The following is a 21,126-nucleotide window of genomic DNA, read 5'->3' on the forward strand; positions in this document are numbered from 1 at the left end:
GTAAAAACTGTGTGTTTATGTGAATATTTTTCATATCATTTGAAATTTTCCTTAGCCAGGCCAAATTGCCTGCTGGTACTTCGCTTGTAACCTGTTGTCATGACCTCATTAACATTTACATCCACCAGTCATCGAATTAACAATTTCTCATGAATCACCACGTATAATTCGCCGTTAAGACGTTACCAGCAGTTAAAATGACTAACGAAACAAACACTTTTTCATCGCGTTAAAGACAATTCGAATGCTCGAAGCTTTAGTACAATTTAACATTCGTCGTGGCTTCTTCGTGCATTCAATTATCACCCCATTAAAAAAAACCAGTATCCTTGAGTAGAGCTTTTCAGTTTTAAATCACGGCGTCTGCAAATTGCAATGCAAACAAAAACACCAGCAAGAACCACTCGCCTATCATTACTCCAGTATGCAAATAGTACAGACCTCTTGTTCGCCACTCCGAAGGAGACGTTTTATTTTATAAGGCGATATCGGTGAATGGGACCGATGCGAAAATATTTGTAACTGTTTATCTCTTTGAATGCGGCGCGTCCTTTATCATTCTGACTGAGTAACATTTCCATTTTCCTCTGGCGCAATCGAGTGCGCCACAATGCAATTGTTCCAGTACATACCGTACGAAATAAAGGTGATGGAGCGTATTAGGAATTCAACTCGTGCGGAATCCTGTGCGCATTGTGATGCGGATAGAAAAATTACAGTGTTTGGTTGGAAAGAGAATTTCAAAGATGGATTTAATATCCAAGAGGTGCGGATTCTATACTGCGTGCAAAAAAACTGAATATAATTCATTTATTCCAATTTTTTTAGACAAATATTAACCTAGTACAAAATAATAATTGATTAAAAAATTAAACAAAATCTGAAATCATGAAGTTTCAAAAGCTAATTATGGGTCGGACCCCCTCTTTTGATTAACACACTCACTGACGCGTCGTGGCATCGATCCAATGAGATTATCGACATTTTTTTTTGTGGTTTCTCATTCCAGACGAACTGATTCTTACGTCTTATTACATTATGAGTCCATGGAAGACTGTAAATTCGTTAAGCGTCACTCCTTCATATTCTACACATTTTCGATTGGGGAGAAGTCTGGAAATCTAGGTGTTCAAGGCAGTAAATTCACATGGGAGGCTTCTAGGAAGTTTAATGTATTTCTGGCAACATATGGAAGGGCATTATCTTGCTGAAAAATTAGTCCGAGATCTCTTCTTATGTAGGGAAGAAGATAAGGCTTCCAAACGTCAAAAAATCTATTTCATTATTTCAGACACAAACACAAATAATTGTATTCAAAAGACTTCCTTGTATTTTTATGTGTTTTATCAATTAAAAATCATGTTTTTGTCATAAAAATCAAAATATGTAAGAATTTTTTTAATTAGTATTAATATATGTTTTTAATTGAACATAAAAGCAATTAAAATGTCCATATATAGACATGTTATAGGTGTATATACGAAACTGACAATTGTCGCTTTTATGTAGTGAAATGTCTTTCTTGTCTATAATAATGTTTTCAAATATCTATTTAAATTTTACAGCTCTAAAAATTCAAAAATTAAAATATATCCATTAAATTTTAAATATACTTTTATTTTCTTTGACATTAAAAGACAAATTCATGTGAAAACATATTTGCTTTAAAATTTAAAGCAATAAATCGTCTATTGTTTTATAATACACTGCAATAATTTTAAACAAATGTATTGAAAACAAAATGTAAGAGACAAATTCATAATTTATAATACTCTTTCTATATGCCATAAAAAACAAATAGTTCACGAAACTTTCGCTCCTTGTTCCTTTTGTTAGTCATTTATCTTCAGTTCCTGCTTCGATAAAAACACGACCGTTTAATAAAGGACGGCCGAACAAATTAGCAACGTGAAAATGGTAGTGACTTCATAACACGGCGGAAACATAAATAACATTTTCCATCAATTTATTCGAAACCGCGGATCCTTTATTAGTATTCCACTTTCCGTTTCATTTACACAAACGTTCGCTAATGATCACGTCCATAATATATAATGCGGCGTTGCAAAATAAGATAAAACAGTAATAAAACATATGGCTGAACTGTCAAAATTCAAAACGATTGTAGAATTTTGTTATTGCCTTTACAACCTGGCCATTCCCTTCTTTATTTAAGGCAAACAAGTTCAACGGCCTCATTTATTTGCATTTCTTACAATTTTCCCAACCAGTTGTTAATTTAATTATACAACCCGACCTCAGCGTTGTCTTATTAAAAAATTAAACATTCCCATGCATAATGGCGTAATCATAATAGTTTACCGAATTGGGATCGTGGATAACGAAAATTGATTAGTCACAGGTTTAAATTCCATCCGGAAGAAAATAAAAAACACGAACGGATTATTGAATCGAATCGATATTCAAACGCCAACATTAAAGATGTTCCCGATGATATACCTAAGCAAGAATTGCCGTGCAATTTTTTGTAGTTTCTTCAACTGTTGCTCAAATCAATTAAAGCCGACCATTTGTGTCTCGCAGAATAAAAGCAAAAGTCAGTGACTGTCCCATTTTGGAGTCGGAACACCATACGATTATAAATCACGGAGCGGGATTAATGCTTTATACGTGATTTTGTCCCCAAGCACACTAAACATGGTTAAAGACGTTTTTCCTAAATTAAAATCTGGTTAAGGATTGTGTAGCGGAAATAATTAAATAATCAATTACAAACAAAATGATTTGCTTAAAGTATGTTTTGTTTTTGTTCCAGGTAAATGTCAAAAACTTTTTTAAGTGGAAGTAGTAACGACATCGAGCGTTGGAGCACGAAATTCTGAGTAAGTTACTTCAAGCAGAAAATGATACCCTTGTTAATGATAAAGCAGAACGATCCGAAGTGAAATTGAAAGTAAATGAATTCTAATTCGGTTTTTGTTACCAATTAATTCCCAATAACAAGTCGAGCTTCTGTTTTTGTCACTCGACCAATGTATTACAAATGATTTGACAGCTTTTCCTTTAGAAATGTTGACAAGAGACGTTTATTGAATTATTAACACTTAAATAAGACTATGTATATTCTAGTCATAAACCGGAAACTTATTCCATAAATGCAAAATCGTTCCTGGAACCTGATTCTGGTCCTCATTCTCGCAACGCGAGAAAAATACCAGTAATTCAACACAGTTTCCTGTTCCTTTTTCCTCTCTCGTTGTGCAGTTGTTAATGCGAGTCTCATAAAAAGTCCAACCGTGCTGCATCTTCTAAGCGTTGCTGCTTTATCTAATCTCCCAATCCATTAGGTGTTACGCCATATTTGGCTTGAGTAGGCTCATTTACTTTAATCCTATCATTAATGTACCCGTATTTGTGTCCGGATTTTTAAAAACTTGTTCAATTTTTGATATTAAAAATGATAATTTCGCCTATTTGATAAAGTCAATAAGGTAATATGTAAACAGAAGATCTCTTTCACAAAAATAATAATGCAACAAAAAATCTAAGAAAAGATCATTTATAAAGTGAACAGATTAAGAGTATCTCCATAAAAAAGAATGGTATCAAAAAACATTCGTGGTTTTGAAGAAGAGAGTAAGTTCCTGATGTCTTTGAATGTCTTGTTTTTTCAAAGCAAGATCCTTTGAGTGTCCTGGACCACAGAAATAATGATTTTTTCAAGAATTTTAAATTAATTTATTACATTTGTATGTTTCTTGATCTCAAGTTCTCAATATTTAATTTGTTGAATATTGAAATAAGTTTTAGATTTGACACCACTTAAACCAGGAACCAGGTCTTATTATTTTACAGTAGCCAAGGTTTTTAAAAATGTTTAATTTTGTTTTTATTTGTGGTAGTACCTGTCTTTTTCCCTTCATATTCTACAATAGTTGTACAAACCTTAATCAGGGCTTTTGGTAATTGCATTTCATCAACTTAAGTCCACCCCTGAATGAACAACTCAAAAGTCATCAAAATATACAGTATTAGACATAATGCTTGGAATTTTTGAAAAATCTATATTAAAATGTACCTATTGAATATAGAATATTAATATTTTGTGTGGGTTTCTTTGACATTTAAATAATTAATATTTTGATACGCAACTCCAAACCAACAAATTTGCCTTTACCTATTTTAGTGTCGTTAACACATTCAGATGTAAAAATAAATGTTTAAAACACTTATTTAGCCTTAAACACTACTTTTAAAATTAATCCAACCAAAAAATTTAAATTTCATTCAATTGTTGGTGTTCCATATACGGTGGGTGAAATACCTAATTAATATGGTATACAATATGTCTACTATATTTTAAAATATTAATAATAATGATATTACCGTACAAATTGTCAAAATATAGATAAATTCCAGATATTATGGCCATTATTGTAAAAGAAACGCAATTAATTACAAAGAAACTCAATCATGGTGAATATATTTGACAAAAATAATAAAAAATAGAAAAAAATAAATAAACATCAACCACAAAGCAAATGGTACCACGAAGCATGTTTATCAGAGGAAGATCTTGATGACTTTGACTGTTCCTGATTAGACCACAAAATGAATGATTTTCTTAACAATTCTAAATTAATTTAACATATTTATGTGTTTATTAATACCAAGTACCCAATCTTTAACTTTTTATCTGTAACTAATTGCCTTTCTTCTAGAGATTTATGGTTGTTGTGTGATTTAAACAGGATTAATGATAATAAATAACAGAAGCTTTTTACAGAACAATGAACTGTACCAATTTGGTCGTCCGCTTGTCATTTCCCAGAAAAAAAAAAATAGTATGGTGGTCATCAAATCAATTTTTCACGGGCTAAATACAACACCGTCCGTAATAACTTCATTAAACGGAAGACAAAAATAGCATTAGCCATGAAGCAGTTTGATTTTAATTACACCATACAAATGGGAACTGTGGTCGCCCCAAATTCCCAACATGCGGCGACCATAACCAAATTGCCATCGAGTGCAATATACATTAAATCGATTTAAACTTAAGTTTTAATAATTCCATTAGTGCAACATGTGATACTGCCATTAACAAACTACATTTCATCAGCCGTGTAAACCAAAATTAATTAAATAAAACCAATGAATGTGAATTTCCTGCCACTTTCCATTTTGTATTCATTTATTGAAACTAATGGTGTTTGGAGGAAGCCGTTTTTGTTGCTTCCTCAACAAATGCTAAATAGTAATGTGTCTCCATTAGCATTACAAATCTGCAAATGCAAAACGGATTATTTTTTATGCTTTAATTATGACAGTCATAAAGAAGACTTGGTGACATCATTAAAATTAACGATCGTTGACTACGCCATTTCTGAAAATTATGATTCTTTTTATTTGGACATTAGTGTCAAGTCCGGCATATTAAATCAGGTTTGGCAACAAACTACACATGTAAAAACTGCTGAAGATTAATAAAAAGTTAATAGACTTATTAAATAGGCGGCGAAACACTTGTTCCTTTTTTTTATGATACGATTCGTTGTCGAAAATATGTCGGAATTCGTGATATCTTTCTCACGACTAATTTATTCTTATTTGTACAACCGCATAACTGCTTGATGTGACGTCTGAAATTTATTTAAATTATTTATTTTGTCGCCGTTTAAATTTGCTTGGGGCCGCATCAAAGCGATGGCAAAAAGAAAATCCATACGCGCCCGTCAGGCATTATGCGGGTCAAGTTCAATCGAGCAGTCGGATTCGGCGGAGATTTTTCTGAAATATACACTTTACCTGAATAAAATGTACATCAATTTAAATAAATGAATACAGATGCGTGATTTGTGTCATAAATCCATTACTTTGGCACGGCGGCTGCAAGTTTGGCCCAATGAAAATAAACGGCTTCGCCCGAACTGGGGTGAAACTGATTTTATCAATTATTAAATGCTATTCGCTTGTCTTCTCTCGTGCGTGTTTGTTTTTGTATGTTATAATAGCGGCTCTATTAACGTGGGTGAACTTGTTTTAAATGTTTATTCATGAGGAACGTTTTTTCAAGAAGTTGAACATTGGGTACTTGAGAACAAGGAACATGGAAATGAAAATTCATTTCAGTTCTTAAAAATAATTTTGTGGTCACCAACAGTTAACAGTTAATAATAAAGGAAATGCGCAGTTTTCAATTAGGGCTTATGGCAAAGGCAATTTTCATGTAGTTTACATTATAAAGAATATATATAATCTTCCACACCACGGTGGATATCCCAATAATAATACATCTAATCATTGATTTCAATCATATTAATTTTACCAACTATACAATCAATAAATGAAATTTTTAATTCATTCAACATTGAGTCATGTATTTTATGAGACACGTACATAAATTGTAAATAAATTTAATAGATAATTGAAATAAGCCTTAGATGTAACTTCACTTAAACTAACCATCGATAATGTATCCTTTTGTGGACCAAGATATAATTTATATTTTTAATTTAGTCATGAGTAAACGTAATACCGATTAGGAATTCCAGTCATAAAAGATCTCTTTTACTAAAGTAATAATAAAACATAAAAATTAAGTGAAGATTATCCACAAAGTAAAAAAGATCAAGTCCACCTCCATAAATAACAATGGTACTTCAAATGGAAAACTTTGACAATATTGATTGAACCATAAAATTAATGTTTTTTTAAAAATTGTTAATAAATTTGTGTTAGTGAAATGGTACCAAGAAGGAGGTGTCGTTTTCTCAGAGCAAGATTTTGATGACTTTGAATGTCATGGACCACAAAATGAATGATTTTTTTAAGAATTTTAAATTAATTTATTATATTTCTATGCTCCTTGATCTCAAGTACCCAATATTCAACTTGCTGATGATTGAAATGAGCCTTAGATTTGACACCACTGAAACTAGTTGCCTCGAAATGAATGTACATTATATATATCTATCTATATATATATAGATACTTGTACCCAGAATTTATTAAGATACATGTGTGCGAGTATATAACTATTGAAATAAGAAATGAGTAAAATTTGAAGTCAATCGGAAAACTTATTATCAGTTTTTTGTTAATTTTCTTCATTTCTTTAAGGTATCGCAAACAAACGTATACTTAATTTTTATCACAATTTGTTTTATTCAGTAATTTATTATTGAACGTTTCATGGTACTACAAATGGTGCATTAGTCTTTTTGTTAGGGCAACATCCTGATGATTGGGACTGTCCTAATTAGACTAGAAAATTAATTATTTTTTTTAACAAATTTAAACGACTGTGTTCTGATTAAACCATTAGTGCCATTTTTGTCTACCATATTAATGAAGTTATTACGGACGGTACTGTATTAAGTCCGTGAAAAATTGATTCGATGACCACCATACTAATTTTGCTTTCTGGGAAATGACAAGCCGACTTCGTGGATTATTAAATGGGTTCACCTCATTGTTCTATAAAAAGCTTCTGTTCATTAAGAGTTTAAACGAGGCATTTCTTATATAACAAAGGAGCACCCGGAATAACAATAAGAGTTGGAGGTACACGACGCTTACCAATTATTCTTTTAGTCAAACTTAACCCAATAATTGACCATTGTGCCACTGTTTTAATTGGTTCAAAAGCAAATTGTAAACGGAATAATCCCGTGCTAAATCATTATAAATAAAGAACGCAACACATGTACAGGCGAAGAACAAATAAATAAAGACGAGCTTTAAGGGGATAACGACCAATCGCGTTTAATAGAGTAAATAAATATTCCTCGGTCCACAGTGGCTCATACACATTCCGTAGGTATGTGCTTTTTTGCGGGCATTAATAATTGATTAAAGCTACCGCCAACTTTATACTCCAACGGAGAGCTCAGGTAACCAATAATTCAATCAGTGCCGTTCCCTAGATAAATCCCGAGAGATTTACATTGTATAATTGGATATTGTGCTACTCCATAAAGTAGTTTTGCTTCAAATTCAAAACAATGCAAGAAACGCACGCCACAAGCCGATAATAATTACACCTTGCGAAATGTAAATGTTGACGATTCCAGCGAATGCTATTCAAGAACGTTCGGACGACGATTATTTTGTAATGAGAAACGGTAAACGTGGCTACCGGCTGACGAACTGACCTCTTGGTACCGTTTACGAGATTTTACTCCTCTTTTTTTATTCAATTTCCATTTAACACCTCGCAGATTTTGCTGCATAACGTCCTCGATAACAAAAAGATGCGTTTACGGATGAGACCATTTTTGATCTGGGAAACCGCATCGCACCACGAAACTGCTCGTACTGCTGTCCGTTATTCGGCTTGGTGTAATTCGATTCTGTGGTTTCGATAACGGTTACGTTTTGATGCTTGATGTGTGTGATATCAGTGAATTTATTAACGACGTTTTTAGTGCAAGGAAAATTGAATAGATAACAATGGTTTTGTGGTACCATTATGTATACCTGTCAGTGGTTTTATAAACTATGATTACAGTTTTTAGTTGTTTGGAATACATTTTTAGATCATGAGAATAAACAACAACGATAATTCCCGTCGAGAGTGTAGGCATAGAGAACTAGTTATTGGGCGTAGGCTAAAATTACTGCAATATATGCATCAATTTTCATTTTATCCGCCATAATTCAATAAATGTAACTATCTACTATAAAATTTAATGTTCTATAACTAGTTACTAGCGTCTCTTCCGCGTTTTGTCTTAAATAATGTTTGATGAAAAGTACCACAAAAGGGCTATTTTACCTTGATTTCAATACATTTCACCAAAGAGTTGCATAAGGTTACCAACAAGTTATTGTCTTTATCAACCCTTAAAATAAAAGGCACAAATCTCAGCTTAAACAACAACTTTATTTATCGAAGAAAGAACCACCTGAGTCAACACATTTTTGTCAAAGAGGAATAAGGTTATTTATACCTCTGAAATGGACTGTAAATCTGGAAGCGACGAATTCGCCTTTCTTTTTTGATTTTTAAATTATTTTTCATGTAAAAAGTTGTTGAAACATTTGTAAAAGTGATAGTCAGTTGATGAGTCTGTCTGATGAGGCAGATTTTTCCACCCCAGTACGTTCAACTTCAGCAATTGTGGGATTTGTAGGCGTGCATTGTCATGGAGAAGAATTTGCTCCTTTCTATTGAACAATGTCAAGCACATACGCTGCAATTTCTTCTACTTTTCATCAATTTGTTGATAGTACTTCACCATCGTAATTGTTTCATCAGGATTCAGGAAGCTGTAATGTATCACCCCGGCAGCAGACCACCAAACAGTTACCATAACCTTCTATTGGATTAATATTGTTTTTTGAAAGTATCTGGTAGTCTATTTCTTTGAGAAAAAAGTATTTTTAAAGTAAAAAGCTGTTTATCAAAACCAAAATTTGAATTTCTCAGAAGATAAACTTTACGTTAAATTAGATTTTACTATTTATATAATATATTACTACCCCTGGCAGCAACGCAACGCAACACATGACATTATTAAATTATTAATGTCTTCTTGAAGCACATTGAAGCTGTCGGTATAAGTTGATATATGTTGCCAGGAATATTTTGAAGATCTTTAATTCTTCTTTTAACGTTATTCCATAAGTGCCCAATGGGATTAAGATAAGGTGAACAAGAAGGCCAGTTCATGTTGGCATGTGGAGGAGCATTATCCTGCATAAATAGGAAATAATCTCGGAAAGCTCCTCTCCAGAGGCTTACTACTGGTGTAGCACTAAATCAACATAGCTTTGACATGCTAGTGACTGTTTAATGGGAATTAAAGGAGTCTTTTCATCAATGATAGTGCTAAAACATTACACTTCCTCACTTTTTGGCATTGCTAGAAGTGAAACAAAAAAATTGTACGAATTTGCATCTTATCAATACTTTAATCAAAGCCCTGAATAAAATGGCCAATATTACCTTACGTCAACACAATAAAAATTTAACCGAATATTCATCACTAACAAACTTTCTTGACAATCTAACACAAAAACACATTTTTACCTTACCTTGATTTCATTACATTTCGCCAGAACGTTGTATTTAACAAATTAGTTTCATTACCTTTTATGAAGCTTAATGAAAAGAAGAATAATTATTAACGTAAGTAACCCCAGCGGAGCCATTGAATGCCCGAAGCTACCGAACCTTTTAGTATAATTTCCTTGCCGGCCGAATAATTAAATTAAGCGTATTATCACGTCTTAACTCGTTCATTTTAATTTGTTTCCATTCTTTTTGTGTACATAATTTAATTACCATTCTTTGTTTTCAGGTAAATACCTCGGCCTTTTAATCTTTCCGATTTACGGTGAGTGTTTTTGAACAAAAAAAAAAAAAAAGAAAACAGTAACGGTGGAACGGTTGAAATAGTTATTGCGGTTAAAATTATTAAACAGCACCAATTAATGTAATACAATAACTATGAGTAGCAGTTATTAAAATGTTCCAGAGCAAATCAACGTCCTGCTAATTACAAAACTAATTAAATTCCCGGGCTTATTTTACTATTTAATTAAGTCAGATAAGTCGGAGGGGAAAAAAATCGGTGTTTAATTAGAAATGCAAAAGATTGCTCAGCAAATAATATAAAGACGTTGATAATTTGCACGTGATATCTCATTAAATCGTCAATCTTTTTAATCTTCGGAGCAATTGCGATAATTAAAATTCTTTTATCGCCTATTAGAAATTCAATTCAACTGTGAAACATTGTGAGTAACTGATGGTAATGGCCGAAACTTACTGGGAAGCAATAACTTAATGTAGTTTTATAGGACGATAATTCAAAATCTTTACTATAATTCCCCGACTTAAATACAAAATGAAATTTTGTAACACACTGTTTGTTATAGACTTACACACGTATTATAAAAAATAAAAATTACAAATTTTAATTAAGTTTCTGATGGGACATAAAAAATGAAATGAAAAAAGTGTTTAGTTTATCCGGCGACATTAGTAAAAAAAAACAATAAAAATTATAGATGCTATTAGAAATATTATACGAATAGTTAATAGTTCATTATCATAATAAAACGCATCATTCGAGCCATTTGCAAGTTTAATTTCGTATGACAAAGAACAGTTAAACGCAAATAATAATAATAAAAGTCGTTATATTCATTATTACATTTTTAGTACGATCTCTGGGAGAACAGTTCTGTGCGAAAATGTCATACCGGCAACCAGGCATTGCCGTTTACAGCTCTAATGGGGAATTTGCATTTGCAGGTTAATTGCACAAGATTTCATATAAATATATATTGTAAAAAACCCATCAGAAGTAAACCATGAGAATTTCCAGTTACGCGGACCGAATGGGAATAGCCTGAGTTATTAGACCTCATTAATCTACGCCATGTAATTAAAACCAATTTTATATGTGTATTGTGCAAAATGTAATGAAGATGGATACACCAGATGAGTGGAAATAGGTTGCCTCGTTCACTCGGGACTTCCTACACACCGTGAATGATTGCCGGCCTTTTATACCCGGTGTTTTATCAGTAAACCGTAATCTTGAAAATATGTTTGTTTATCGTTTCCAATAAATCGTCTCGTCTGTGAACGTTACATGTTCATCTGGGTGATGTGTAATTATGTCGTCAGAAAACTCCTACAATTAAACGCGTCATGGACCAGTTGTTGGCGATTGCGGGGCGAAAAATGTTGAAATTTTACGCTGCACCAAATCATTTTCCACTACGGAATTATCAGTAATTATCACTGGTAACCGATCGATTCCGAGAAACGTTCGCCATACCGGCGGACAAACGTTCGAACGGGGTAACTGGTTGAAAAAGTCCAGTCTGTTTCGCAAATTACGAACATGACGGTTGAGGTGGCTCAGTGTGCCATACCGTTACGATTTCATAGATAAGATCGCCTAGGAGGCCACGAAATGACCCCGGCCTCACTCGGAGCGTGCAACTGTTGCACTTCTTCAACGACCGGATTGCATTCAGCAACAAGGAAAATATTTACGAAAGCACGCCCGGTTTTCAATTTTCTTTACGTCTAACGTCCGCTTGGAAATGTCGGTATTTAATTTATAAAAATTCAGCACCAACGTTTGAACTTTATTTATTATGTAAATGACGAAAATTAAAAAGACATTTTGCCTTCAAATGGTAATTGGTTTTGTTCAATTCAATATTCGATTTTGGGTTCCAGCCAACCGACTGTAAAGTTTTTTAGTTCACGGATAATTGATACTTCCTATTTCTGTTTTTTTTTTAATATTTGAAATTAGATTATTGACGCTATTTATAAACAAAGCAAAAAGAAATTGTGGTTTATCAAAATTGATTTAAAATATAGAATTTATGAGTATTTAAATTATTCAGTATTGTACTGTTTTTTTACTACCTTGTCCAGTTTTTTGGTATTGTTAAATAAATAAGCTAAAGATGATTTGGGTAAGTTTTACTCAGTCTCCTGTGTCGATTATTAGTACCACAGTTACTCTTTTTTTAGCCAAATAGAATGTTTGGTTCTAACTTATCTTTAAATCAAGAAAATGTCAAAATTTAAACCATTGAAATATAATGGTTTTATAAAAAGATGCTTGATGATTTTGATCATGACGACGATGAAAAGTATTGTTAATGTTTTAGTATTTCGAAGATTTTATAATTAAAAATGATGCATTTGGATGTGACAAAAGGATGAGAAAAACTAGAGAGTTCTTTTTATATTAATTGTATAATAATATTTTTAAATTAGATTATCGGTGCTTTTTATTAACAAAACAAAAAGAAATTGTGGTCTATCAAAATCAGAAAGTCAATATTTTACTGTTTTTTTTTTATTACCTTGTTTTCATTTTTTGGTATTGTTTAAAGATGACTTGTGTTAGTTTAACTCAGTCTCCAGTGTCGATTATTAATTCTTCAGTTACTTAATTTTTTTAAGCCAATAAATTTTGGGTAACAAGCCATATTGTCGTTCATAGAAGGAGTCAGTAATTTAATGCTGCGCTATATAATTTTTTATGGCAAATTACGACTGTAATTACTAACCGCATCCCTAAACGTTGCTTAATAAAAATTAACATAATACATTAGGTTGTTACAGGAAACAAGTAATTTATTGTTACTATTTTCATGATGTGAAACCTGTTAAAAAACTGATGAATTCAACCTTCAAAATGTGGCTCAAAGTAAAAACATGAAACATGTGCCAGAAATAGATTTTTATTACTATTGTTTTCATTTTTTGGTATTGTTTAAAGATGACTTGTGTAAGTTTAACTCAGTCTCCAGTGTCGATTATTAATTCCTCAGTTACTTAATTTTTTTAAGCCAATAAGTTTTACGTAAATCAAGAAAATATAAAAAATTGAAATGTTATGAATTTTTTAAAAAAAGATAATTTATTTTGTTGTATAAAAACTATGTTTTCCAATTTATTTAAATATAATATCATGGGACTAGAAATAAGAAAAAAATACTCAAATTATCAGTGGTCAGTGGTGAAAACATTAACTTCATTTCATTAAGCTACTCATAACCTTTTAACTTAAACAAATATATTTATGATATAAAGACTTGAATGCATGATGATTGCTGATGAAGGCGATTAAAAGTATTGTTAATGTAATAGTATGACAGTACAAAGATTTTGACATTTAAAAATGATGCATCTGGATGTGACAAAAGAATGAGTAAAACAAGGGAGTCATTTTTATATTAATTATTTCAATAAACATGACAAAAATTAAAAAGTCATCTTGCCTTCAAAAATAAATTGGTTTTATTCAATTCAACATTTATCAATGTCAGGTTCCAGTCATCCGACTGTAAAGTTTTTTAGTTAACAGACATCCTATTTCTGTTTTTATGTAATATTTTTAAATTAGATTATCGGTGCTATTTATAAACAAAATGGTTTATCAAAATTGTTTTAAAAATGTAGAATTTACGAGCATTTAAATTAAAATACAGAAGTTCAGTATTTTATTGTTTTTACCTATTATACCTTTTTAGCATTTTTAAATAAATGAAATTACTTGGGTTAGTTTCACTCTATCTTCTGAGTCATTATTAGTTTCTCAGTGGACTAAAGACTGTAACCACCAGAAACACATTTACTTACTCAATTTTTGTCAAATGTTGGATGAAATAAAAAAAAAAACATAAACTGTTGAAATATTATGAAAGTTTTACAAAAAGATAAGGATTTATTTGGTTATATAAAATTATCCTTCCAAATTTATCTAAATAAGATGTCCTTTATGAAAAAATACCAAATTCTTTTGTCAATAACAGTGGTAGAAACATAACTTTTTATATTAAACTAACATAAACATGTTTATGAATACATAGGCTTGATTTCCATTAGAATTTCATGATAATTTTGACCATGAAGACGATTATGAGTATATATTAGTTAGAGTCTCCACAAAAGTAATGTATTTTTATATATGTTAATTGTTTATATCTTCTATAATTTTGTTTTAATGAATAGCCATTTGTTTCAATTTTAATAAACCAGTAGTCTTCATAATAAAGATATATTTGAGGAAGATGATCTCCGCGATGTTAGTTGTTGTAAAACCCCATTCGGTTGGAGTTCGTGTCGGTCTTAAGGATCCGAAGCAGCGGTTCTGTCAATACAGCTACGACATGTCTTCACACTTGGTTCTAATGAAGTGCATGACGTCGCTAACAGTTATTAAAATTGCAAACGTTCGACCCGACTAATGAAGACTAATGCAGAAGTAATATCCTGTTATATGGCCAATACTACAGGGGAATCCACTGCGTTCAATTAAGCAAATTGCCGGGAGTGCTGATGTATTCATCACGACCATTTATCACGGAAACAATCATTTTTTTCATTTCGGTCGAAACTGTCGCGTATTTCTGGCAATTTTTTTGCGAAAACTAATATTTATTGGCCAATAATTTGCTGTGCACTTCGCATAAATATGGATTTTACATCCGTCCGTTAAATTTAATTAACCCGTGTCAATCGATGTGCTGATCTACATTCAGTGATTTTATTAATGCCAGAACTCCAGGAAACAATAAAATTAAACGGAGGCAATAATTGCATACATGCTTATAATATTCCATGGTAAAAAAGAAGTAATTGGTGGGCACAGTCTCCTTTTAGGAGAAAACTCCAAGCTAATTAACCTGCATGTTTTCCTATCTCGACAGGATTAAATAGTTATGCATTTACATAAAACTGATGAGAAATCTATATTAGAGCTTTTTGCCTGTAATTACGCAGATCATATTGATTTTATGTTACCTGTGTGTTTGTTTAGATTAACGAGGCAATTATTTCGGAAACCGTTAGCAATTTGTACGAACCTTTCAAACATATGGCAGATAGAGCATAATATTGAATATCATTTATCTGCTTAAGAAGACAAACAAAACGCTTTCAAGAAAATTTAAATATGTTTGCAATGAGGTTAATTAAATGCAAAGTTTGTGTAAACAATGCACTTGCATCTCTACGGAATTTATTACAGGTAAATGGCAGCTTAATGGAAATTACTACGTTTAAGCTTTGGCAAAAAAATCTCCAAGAATTATCAAATGGGGTTAATTAAATTCAATTCATGAAACATTGTTTTCGATTAAGCACAAAATGGCATTTCCTTGTCTGAAATATTTAATGCAAGGCTCACAAACCATATTGTCGTTCATAGAAGGAGTCAGTAATTTAATGCTGCGCTATATAATTTTTTATGGCAAATTACGACTGTGATTACTAACCGCATCCCTAAACGTTGCTTAATAAAAATTAACATAATACATAAGGTTGTTACAGGAAACAAGTAATTTATTGTTACTATTTTCATGATGTGAAACCTGTTAAAAAACTGATGAATTGAACCTTCAAAATGTGGCTCAAAGTAAAAACATGAAACATGTGCCAGAAATAGATTTTTATTACTATTTATAGAATATACCATATTAGTAATCAGAATGTTTTATCTTCGTTGTTAATCATTTTTCATCTCGGTTCCCTTCTCGCCAAGATATCAAACATAGATTATCTCCGTTTCGTGCAATAAATCATCTAGCAATAAAAGAATCACACCCTCGGACATAAGAACTCTCGGAATTTCTACCGGAATGAAAATTGTTAACGCCACATACATTCAACGATCGTCTCCGATACGAGGAAGTAGTTGATTGTGTGAAGGCATTAATTTCGTTGTGGAAACAACGCAACTGACCATAACTCGCATGAATGATGAATGGTTTAGCAAATAACTGTCGTAAAAATACAAGTACTTCATTAGGGGCATCCCGCGAAGTTCACGAATGAATAAATTTCCACTGGGGAATTCACCAGCGGTTAAAATCACGCAATTACTCCTCGACTCTGGTTTAGTTTGTTTGGTTGTTTTCTTCTTCCACTAGCTTAAAATTAATAAGCACTTTTGTCTCTTCGGACATAAAAGCAAAGAACCAAAGAACACAATCAATTTGGCTTACCATTCAAAAGGCAAATTCTTGGCTTTCCGAAGCCGCAAAGGAATTTTTCCTTGGGCAGATGAGTGCAAGTGTGTATTGATTAATGATAGGAATCCTAGCGTGGGAGTGCATTCTAGTGTCCATCAAAGACACTGGCTTGGGTATGGTCATGATATGTAGGTGCATTGCCCTTGCGCAGTGCATATTCATATGACCTTTTGACCAGGCATACTTATGTGTGAGGATGCCCAGTTATTTTACCAATGTACTGTGTTTGATCACTGGCTGTTTCAATTATGGATTAGAATTATTGTGGCAATTACGTGGGGATGAACGTGATATTTGATGAGATATAAAACGATGATGATACTGATGTCAGATAATTCAATTTGACCGATAAAAATATAACAGTAATTTTAAGCAGCTGTAATTTATGATTTCTTTTTAAGTTATGCTGTAAACAGCTTTACTATGTAGGTACTGCTATTTTATGATAATTGAAAAATATTTCTATTGGTATTATAATTTTATTAGCGTTAACGCATTAACTTTATCGTTTTCAATTACATAATTAGTATTAGAAAATATAGCCATAATTTTATAATTAACTTTGCTTTGAACATACGATGTCAATTTTCTGTTACCGTTTTAACTAGTTACATTTCAAGCAAATTTCTAATACTCACTTTCTAGTTATTATTTTTATAATTATTTAATTTATGTTTTTCCTGAAATTTATACTAAAATTGACCAATTAAATGACAACGATCATAATCTATACTCCATTCAAACTAAGTACGGAGTAAATTTTACATTCATTCATAAAAATACTACTTACTATTTATTTAAAATTAGCGTAAATAATACCAGTTATAAGTCCCAAAGAATATTTTTTTGATATCTTTAGCTTTAATGGATAATCACGTGTGTTGTTCTTGAATAGCGCATGTCTATTGTTATTTCACCTTATATGAATAGACTAAGATTATCGATTGCCCATGTTTAATTATTTTTACAAAACGTAAAAACTGGAAAAGAATAATTCTACAATTATTCAAAAATTCAATTTCAATTGTTTTTCACTCTATAGCTTTATAATTCAAAAGGACGCGATCAAAGTGAATCTGTTTCAAACTATTTAATTTTAAAATACAATTTGGCACGTTTGAACTTTTTTCATTTACCGCACTTTTTTAGCTGTTATAAACTAAAACCAGGGCAAATTGTTTTCGTTGGAATCACGAGGGAAAATAGATGAAATGTGACAAAGCGATTTTTATTGATAAAATGATTTGTGCAAAAAGCCATGAAACGACATTTTCTGTTTTGTTTCTGCGTACCTCCTTTCATTTCTATATTTTAAACATTGCGTACAAAAAACGTAAGCATCTAGGTAACCTTAATAAATTTCTTTGGAAAAGAACCAATCGTAAATAAAACCTGAATACATCAATCAAGTGGGCTTAATCTGCATTTTAAAATGATGTGCAGTCTAAGTCAAATAAGAAGAAAATGACGCAAGTAAAACGTGATCAAAAAGAACATGAGGATTATTCCACTGAGCTAGATACCTAAATAAAGCAACGTTATAGTCGTGCAATTAGTATCACGTTTTTGTCGGTTTCATTATTATAAGTAAGACACCGAATGCAAATCTTATTAAAACTTTAAATACATCATGTAACTGAAAACGTAATACATTACGACGTTCCACTTTGCTGGCGATTTCGTCTAGACATTGTGCCAAAGTAAATTGAGTTCACGCCGCTAATTCAGTAATCATAAACTGTGATTAGATGTTGATGTCCATTGGGAACGGCCTTAATTAAATCATGATTTTCATCACTTTTTTTATTCAACAAGGTAATTTTAAAGACCTCAAAATCCCGACATAAAGTCATCATCATCACCGTCGTTCTCATTGTAATAAGCTTTAGGAAAAAAGTCAATGTTTTTTTAACTAACGGCTAATTCCTCGTGTTTACTTAACCACATGCATTAAGAGCGGACACTCCTACGTATTGACAAAAGGAAATGGACTTGAAATTGCCTGATTTACTTCACAAACGACGAATTAAACGTTTGACGAAATTGTCTTTCGCCGACTTAATTGGACGTAATATCTTCTTGTGCAATGGAATATAAATTTACTATAATGGCGGGGTATTCGGTGATTACTGAATGATTAGTGGCGTAGACTCAATTTACTTCGGTTAAATGTCTAGATCAAATTGCTTGTAAAATATGACTTGACTCAAACTCCAGTTACAAGATGGATGCATCTCAATAAGTTCAACACCTTACTTACAAATGTTAGGTTGTCAGGAAAGTTATTGAGTTTTTCAAACTTAAAATGCTGAAATCTCAGTTTAATCATATTAATTATGTTAATACAAGTTTATTTATACCAGTGGAACTCTGAGGTGCTGTAAACGACGTCGTTGAAAAAGCATTTCTTGTGTAGCAAGTTGTCGAAATGTTTGAAAAAGTGATAATAAGTTGGCAAAAGGTTTGGTGACTATGACAGATGAGGCAGACTTTCGTATCCAAGTTCTTCCAACTTCTGCAGTTTCAGTTGTGCGACATGTGGGTGAGCATTGTCATGATGAAGAGTTCGTCCCTTTCTGTTGATCAATGACAAGCATATACGTTGCAATTTCTGGTTCATTTCATCGATTTGTTGGCAGTACTTAACCCGCATAATTGTTTCATTAGAATTCAGGAAGCTGAAATGACAGACCACTAAACAGTAAGCATAACCTTCTTCTGGTGCAATTTCATTTTTGGAAAGTGTTTTACAATCTGTTTGAAGTTCAACTATTGAGCTGAACATTGCCTATTCTCGTATAGTATCTGAACTTAGTCGAGCTTTTTGGTCTTTCTAATCTATTTTAGGTGATTAAAAATGGTAGTATAAGTTACATCTAATTCATCAGCAAGCTCTCGAACAATGGAGTACGAATTGGCTTCATCTGAAGGCTTTAATTGGTCGTTGTCATTATCAGATGGCAGCCCTCAGTGCTCATCATCTTCAAGGTTCTTGTCTCGTTATTTACTGATTCATTCTGTCTCTTTGCTTTGGTCTTGCTTGAAGTGAAATAAGAAAATGGATAAATTTGCTTCTTATTCATACTTTATTCAAGGCCTGAAAAAATGACCAAATGAGTTAATATAAAAAACACATTAAAATTTGATGGAGTAGTCATCACTAAGGAACCAATTAACAAAAAGAGCAATAACGTTCTTGACAATAATTGTTGGTAAAAAATTAATGACTCTGGTAATTAAGTCATAAAAGTCATAAAATCTTTTACTTTAATAATATATTTTAAACAATGATTAATTATAATTAAAATGAATCTCCACATTTCTACTGAACAATGTAGGATGTGCTTGTATTAAAATGCTGAACGTAAAATGTATAAAAGTCACATAAATCGTTGTTCATGTACAGTTAGAACTTACCTGCCTATACAACCGTCAGGCATTGTTTATAGAAGAATACTCACATACTTCATATGCCAGAATGATATCTGAAAATAAATGCGAATCTTTTATCTTCGACAATATGCTCCATGTGAATTCATGCAAATTTTGTTTTTATTGGCTTTGTGCGAGACAGTGGACAGTTTATCGGATGAATTAGCACAACACTTACTCCTTGTGGTTTCGGCATATCAACCATCTGTTCATATTAAATATTGAAAAAAAATACCTCCACCAAGAATTTCGGAAGAATTTAGAAGCTCCTGAATGCCAAATTGCCTACGTCAGTCGCCGATTTACGGAAACTAAAATTAACGAACAGGGAAACACGGCCGTATACAATTTACTCTCGTTGACTAAACTGCAACAAATGCAGAAAAGAAAGAAAGAAGAAAAAAAAGAAACACGGACACGTTTCGCCTCAACTCAACGGTACGTCAGGCCCGTCAGCCCCGGCGAATTTAAATGGCTCCGCGAGTTTTGACGAACTGCAACAAAAGGTATTCGAATTCCATATCACGTTCGGTACAATTCGTGCTGTCATTTGTCATGGGAACTGGTTCGTTCGACGATGACAATCGCTCTATTTTCAACACACGAAACGCAATAGGTTACACTCGTCTGCCTCAGCTCGCTTTGAAGGATGCCAATTTATAGAATAAATCACTTCCTAAAGCGAGACGGCATTCACGATATAACGAGCCAGGAAAAATAATTCCGAAGGAAATTATCTCTTGAGGATTCTGAGTTCTTATAACATAATTAACTTGTTGCTCACAGTCAAATTGTGTTTAGTTTTTTTTTTTATTTTTTGTTCGAAAGTGATGTAATTAATCTATCGTTCATTCAGATATTAAAAAACTACTTTCTGCCTGGAGATTTTTAACAATTCAATCGATCTGATTTGTTCTAAGTGAAGGCAGTCGACATACCATTAATTAATTTAATAGACTCGAACGCATATGCCGGACAGTAATAAATAATTTAATTAACTGTTACACTAACTGTAAGGTGCCTGGTTTCTAGGGGCCTATGAGCAACATACTTTATAACCGAGTGTGTGCGTCTGGTCTTGCCTTCAGTGTTTTCCGTAATTGGTAATCTCTGGCTGAAAACTTTTTTCGAGACTGACACGTTCTAAGCCGGAGATGCACAAACCCTAATTAATAACATGCACCCATTTATTATTTTCCAATCGTGTTT

General features: G+C 32.3%; 1 protein-coding gene across 3 annotated transcripts in view; it reads left to right on the forward strand.

Moving 5' to 3' along the window:
• The window catches only part of LOC109594390 (uncharacterized), a 57,779-nt gene that overhangs the window by 23,034 nt on the left and 13,619 nt on the right, over positions 1-21,126 (forward strand). Inside the window, exon 1 of one of the 3 annotated variants that reach the window (XM_049965347.1) lies at positions 10,269-10,304. The exons of 1 other annotated variant lie outside the window; for it this stretch is intronic. The gene's annotated coding sequence lies outside the window, so the exon portion shown is untranslated. Of the gene's footprint in view, positions 1-10,268; positions 10,305-20,394; positions 20,424-21,126 lie in introns of those variants that run through there. One more of the 3 variants, XM_020009614.2, reaches the window with a different exon arrangement.

This window comes from Aethina tumida, chromosome 3, assembly GCF_024364675.1.
Source record: "Aethina tumida isolate Nest 87 chromosome 3, icAetTumi1.1, whole genome shotgun sequence".
NCBI classification, from domain to species: Eukaryota; Metazoa; Arthropoda; class Insecta; order Coleoptera; family Nitidulidae; genus Aethina; species Aethina tumida.